This window comes from Ambystoma mexicanum, chromosome 3q (genome assembly GCF_040938575.1).
Source record: "Ambystoma mexicanum isolate Mex_15411 chromosome 3q, UKY_AmexF1_1, whole genome shotgun sequence".
NCBI classification, from domain to species: domain Eukaryota; kingdom Metazoa; phylum Chordata; class Amphibia; order Caudata; family Ambystomatidae; genus Ambystoma; species Ambystoma mexicanum.
In genome coordinates, this window is record NC_090926.1 from 966,165,929 (window position 1) to 966,171,928 (window position 6,000).

Sequence of the window (6,000 nt, forward strand, 5' to 3'; positions counted from 1 at the left end):
TTTGCTTCTGTAGGTTGTGCCTTTATTCAACTCCTAACCTAGATATTTTGTTCTTAATGTTCTCAAACCAGTACAATGGGGTACTAAATGTTTTAATGTTTCATCTTGGCACTGGCAGAAATGACATTTAAGATCTCCCATTCTGACGTTCTGTTTTAGGCTTTGAACTTCTTTCATTACGAAGAGATTCAGTGTGAATTTCATGTAGATTTTTCTTAAGCACTTACATGGGAATATTTCCATATATTTAGGTAGGCTATTAAGACTTTTTACTTCAGTGGGAGAATTTTTCATACATTTGTGATTTGCTCTCTTCTCTGTTGTTTCTATCCAATCAAGTTGGAACAATTTTTTTTTACGCGTTCGGATTATTTATGACAGTCTTTTCATCTGTATCCAGTTGTTTTAGAATATCTTTACATATTTGCATAGCTCTCAACCATTTGTGTTGCCAAGGCGGGTGAAATCACCGATTTTGTTTTTGGCGGGTGAGACGCCCATTGGAATGAATGGGCGTGCAGGAGGCTTGGCGGGTGAGTCAGCCCTTTACAAGGCGGGTGACACCCGCCAAAAGCGTGTGAGTTGAGAGCTATGTATTTGTCTCCACTTCTGTAGTAAGGTCTCCTTCTCCTGAATCTTCTGATCTACCATTTCTTCGAATTGTGGCAGGTCAGCCTCTTCCGTGGTCTTACTGTAAAGCGCTAACATGTTCCACATGATTCTAGCATTCAGAGTGGCCAAACTCACTTCATGTAGTATACATGCTGTAGGAAATCCTTGGGGCAACTGTAAGATTCTCTTCCAAAAGGTACTTTCGCATCTAGACCATATCTGGCTTGAACAGCCAAACATACTTTCTGCTCCATAGACTAGAGCTGGGACACCGTTACCCTTACAGAAATGTATGACTGGTTTGTAAGAAAATTTGCCATACTTTCTCTGTATGGTCACGCCTTGAGCCATTAGTTGTTTGCAATTACTTACAATTCTTTTTGTCATTGGTTCATCATTTATGCTAGAGTTTATGTGGGTACCCAAGTATCGACTACATGTTACTTGTTTTAAGCGCTCGGTTCCCAATGACCATCTGTGTTTTTCCCTTTTGGCTTGCCCTCCTTTTAGATTTTTCAGTATCAGGATTTCAGATTTTGCTACATTTGTTTCCAGTCCGTTATCCTCTATATAAATCTTCAAGCATACAGCTTTCGTTGTAGCCCAATCGGGGTTAGGTCAAGTAGGACTATGTTGTCAGCGTAAAGAATCCAGTTGATGTGAGTTCTGTTTAGCTCTGGAGGGAACGGTTTAGCTCCATCCAACGCCTCTCTGACCTCAGAGATATAGAAGTTGAAGAGCGTTACTTCTAGTGGACACCCTTGTTTAACACAGCAAGCTGTTTTTATTGGATTGGAAAGATGTCCTTCTTTCTCTAAGCGGATCTGGACATGTGTACCCGAGTAAAGTTCTTTTATTGCCAGTAACAGGCTATGAGGGCATCCTTGTGATTTTAATTTTGTCCATAGTGTTTCCCGGTCAACACCGTCAAAAGCATGTGCTAAGTCTATGAACGCTAGATATACTTTGCGACCAGCTCTAATTGCGTCCATCTTGAGGAGATTAAGGATGAGGAGATTCAAACCGCATCCTACTCCTTTGACAAAGCCCGTTTGTCGCACGTTAAATTCGAATTAAGAACTTATGCTACACAGGTGATCGAACAAAGCGAGCCAATGGCTGTCCTCCTACTTGTCAGGGAGCTTTGTCGCACACACTTTCTTTCTTATCTTGGGGAGATCATAGGAACTGTTTTAAATATGGTGCTAATAGAGGGATTTAAAAAAGTTGTTACATGCAAAAAAGTTAAGAGTGTCTTAAACTGACTGCATACAGAATGCTAGACGTTAAAAAGTACCGTTGCCGGATTGAGGGAGCTGGTTGCAGTCAGTATCAAGTGCTTTTATCACTTAATATTCACTGAATGTATTTTTTCAGTGCAGAATATTCAGCCATGAAATTGACAGAGCATTTAAAAAAACAGCTGCAGTGGGTTTGGGGAAGTGCATACAAATACATGCCAACCCTCCCGATGTAGTGAAAAATAATGCTATTTTTCACGTTCTCCTGCCTAAAATAATTATTTCCCCAATGCATTCCTATGTGGAAATTGTCTCCCGATTTCTCTGTATAAATCTCCCTCACAGGTGCATTGGAATATTGGGATGTATGTATACATGCCAACATTCTTGTTGCTTGTGGCCGAAGTACCCATCCGGCCCCCGTAACCCCCCCCAGCCACAGAGCACACGCTGCACAGTCCTTGCAGTCCGGGCTCCACGGTCGCTTTGACACAGCTGTGGCAGCACCCCGTTTATTATTACAAGCACACGCGGCAGAGTTGTGTCACTCCGATGTGTGTGTGCCCTTAAAGGGGCAGGCACCACAATTCTGAGGCACCTGGGAGGGAGATTTTGTCAGAGAAATCGTGAGACATACATTTTCTCATAGGAATGCATTGGGGCTAGAAATATTTTAGGTGGGAGAACGTGAAAAATAGCAATATTTTTCTTTGATAAATCGGGCATCTCCTGCCTAAATTGGGAGGGTTGGCATATATGGAAGTGTCCACCTCATTTTGAGCAGAAAAAGTTTAAACCGCAAAAGAAAGTGCAATTAAAAGTGCATGGATCCCATACATGCCATTATCCATTCCATTGTGGACACACTACTCCAGTCCTAGTTTTAACTTTGCATTCCATGTCTTATATGCCTGGATTTCCATATTCTGAACCCAGAACTACAAGTCCTAGAATGCAAAGTTAAAACAAGGACTGTACTGATGCCTCGCGAATGGAATAGTTAGATAATATTGCATGTATGAGAACGTGTTGCAATTGCCAGGTGTAATTCGTTTTCTTGTGCTTTATCTTTTGCTCATCATGAATGTAGAGGAGCAGACTTGTATGTCACTGATAGACGCCACCCCCTCACTTCCGACCTATTGAATGAATAGCAAGAAGACACTGCTTGACACCCTGTATAATTCCAATACCGCACCGAGTATACGACAGACGTTATGCACTCAGGCAACCATACTGAATGTACCCTCAAACTGAATTGGTAGCAGGAGATTTGCAGACACCGCAGAATATCACAGAGCTGTAAGGAAAACCGGACAGGTACAAAGTGACGTCATGAAGAGACAATGATGCATCGAAACAAAGTGAACATATATACAATGAAGATAAGTAATCAGATGAGTAGTGAATGTATATACGCAGAAAGGCAAGGTAGATAAGTCACATAGTCACATAGAACTTGCTGCAGTAGAAAACATAACATTGGTGAAGCAGCCATGTTGGAAAGATGGACTCTGAATAACAGTAAGCAAAAGGCTTGAAGGAAAGAGACCAAGACTTCAGAGCTGACAGAGTTTGGGAATTCAAATGTGTGCATAAACAAAGAATAGCTGTTGGCCAGAGATCAAGGATGCCACAGCGAGAAGCTACTGAAGGATACAAGGTGAATCAACGAGGATAAGCAATGTACGCAGGACATATTTCTCTTACATTAAGTAAATGAGCGAACATTTGTGAATGCCAAGTATTGACGAATAAAGATGCAGAAAAGCATATGTGAACAACCAAGTCTCCCAGAGGCCGAAGAGAGTAATGACACCAAGGATAATTGAATCAAATAGCACTAAATAAAAGGCGAGATGGGCAACATCATGGTCTTCTCACACGCAGTGTAATACAGGAAAACAAGGCCTATTCATAAGGTTCAGACAGAGATAATGATCTTAATCCCCTTAAAGTTCCAGAGAATAGAATATCATGCAAGATCAAGTACAAAGGAGAAGCCTTTGGTAGACTAATGGTAGACTAATTGGGCAGTAGTTTGGCATTCTCTGCCCCTCGGGTTTGTTTTGCTTACGTGCTGCTAACAAGCCGAATGTCCAAAGTTGGGAGAGAATGCCAACCAATCAGAGGGCCTATGTGATGGGTGACCATACACTGTTGCAGAAGCCAATCCGCTCCTGTTATGCTGCTATTGTCTGTATTATACGTAGTTAGAGGGAATTTCAAGGCATGCCTACTAGAGGTTGGATAGCCAATCATGTTGCTAACACCTACAAATGCTATAAGTAGATATGTTCCTCTAGCCAATCCCTTCACCCACTTGGAAGGATAGCTCAGGGGCAATATGCTCGCCTTGGCAGCAAGATGACGCACAGCAACACGGGTTCGATCCCCAGGTCTGCGCTTAGAAACCTCTGGGTATAAAGTGTGTTATAAATAACCAATTACAATTACACAATAGGTTTTATTATTTGCCACGTAGGATGACATCATAGCTGACGCACATTGAGGTATAAAGTCTTTGTGTAACTGAAATATAACTGAGAGTGTGTGGACTACGATTTGTTGTTCGCCATGTTTTTCTACTTTATTGAACTGATAATAAAGTAGTATTTTGCCATATTCGTTGAGTCTGCCTGTTTATTTGGGTCCAAGATTATTTGTTATGGTAATTCCATTCTACGTCTAGAAACCCCCAAAAAGTACTACTGCACATGTTGGTAGCAGTGCGGATGGTTCAGATCCAGAACCTTAGATTCTTTACATCTTTCACCATAAACAAGAAGATTGCAGAGTTTCCTGCGGAGAGCGCTGCTACAACACGTGTTACCCGAGAATGTTGGTAGGTGCCCCTTTGAAGAAATTCCTGTCCGGTCCCGCAGGCGCCCCGTGAACTGAAGGTGAAGTGGTTGCTTGGGGAAGAGTCGATACCGAAGGCCTCAATCTGAATAACGGATGCAAGTAGAAACATTTAACATGGCAAATAAAAGGGGAGGGGCCCAATTGCATGTGTATGTGTATATATATTAAGGGGGGGCTGTAACAGGATTTATTAGGGGAAAGGAGATACCCCGATACCTACCCCCAGGAGAATAGAAGGGACTGCACCAAACTCTGGAACATATTATTTAAGGGATTCCTGCGGCTACAGCCAAGGAAGGGTGCGTGACACACTCCAAAATGGAGTAAAATAGAGATGAGATACATCTATCAGGAGAATTAGACAAGACGACGTAGAAAAAGTATGCGCCCTTGTTTGTTTTTTTTGTTGCAAAAATAGCAGTGTAAAAATTGTATTGACGCATTTTGTATTAATATTGATAAAATAGGTTGAAAGCTTAAACACTATAAGAACAACAGCAATACAATTTGCCAATATTATTAGACCCTCGAAAAGCAAGCAATTGGTGCTAATCAAACTCACTCTAAGCAAGTACTGTCTCCTACATTGCCCATACTATTTGTTTGTTTGTTTGTTTTATTAATTTATAATGCGCACGAAACCCGAAGGTAACAGGGCGCAGCAGTACAGGATATGCAAAGCTTCAGGTTACATGATTACAGATAATAATATACATGCGATAGCAGTTACACAGGTAATAATAAACAGTCAATAGTAGTTCTTCCTACTAATTTTGTCCATAGTGTTTCCCGGTCAACACCGTCAAAAGCATGTGCTAAGTCTATGAACGCTAAATATACTTTGCAACCAGTTCTAATTGCGTCCATCTTCAGGATATTAAGGATGAGGAGATTCAAACCGTAACCTACTCCTTTGACAAAGCCTGTTTGTCGCACGTTAAATTCGAATTAAGAACTAATATGCTACACAGGTGATCGAACAAAGCGAGCCAATGGCTGTCCTCCTAGTTGTCAGGGAGCATTGTCGCACACGCTTTCTTTCTTATCTTGGGGAGATCGTAGGAACTGTTTTAAATATGGTGCTAATAGAGGGATTTAAAAAAGTTGTTACATGCAAAAAAGTTAAGAGTGCCTTAAACTGACTGCATACAGAATGCTAGACATTAAAAAGTACCGTTGCCGGATTGAGGGAGCCGTTTGCAGTCAGTATCAAGTGCTTTTATCACTTAATATTCACTGAATGTATTTTTTCATTGCAGAATACTCAGCCATGAAATTGACA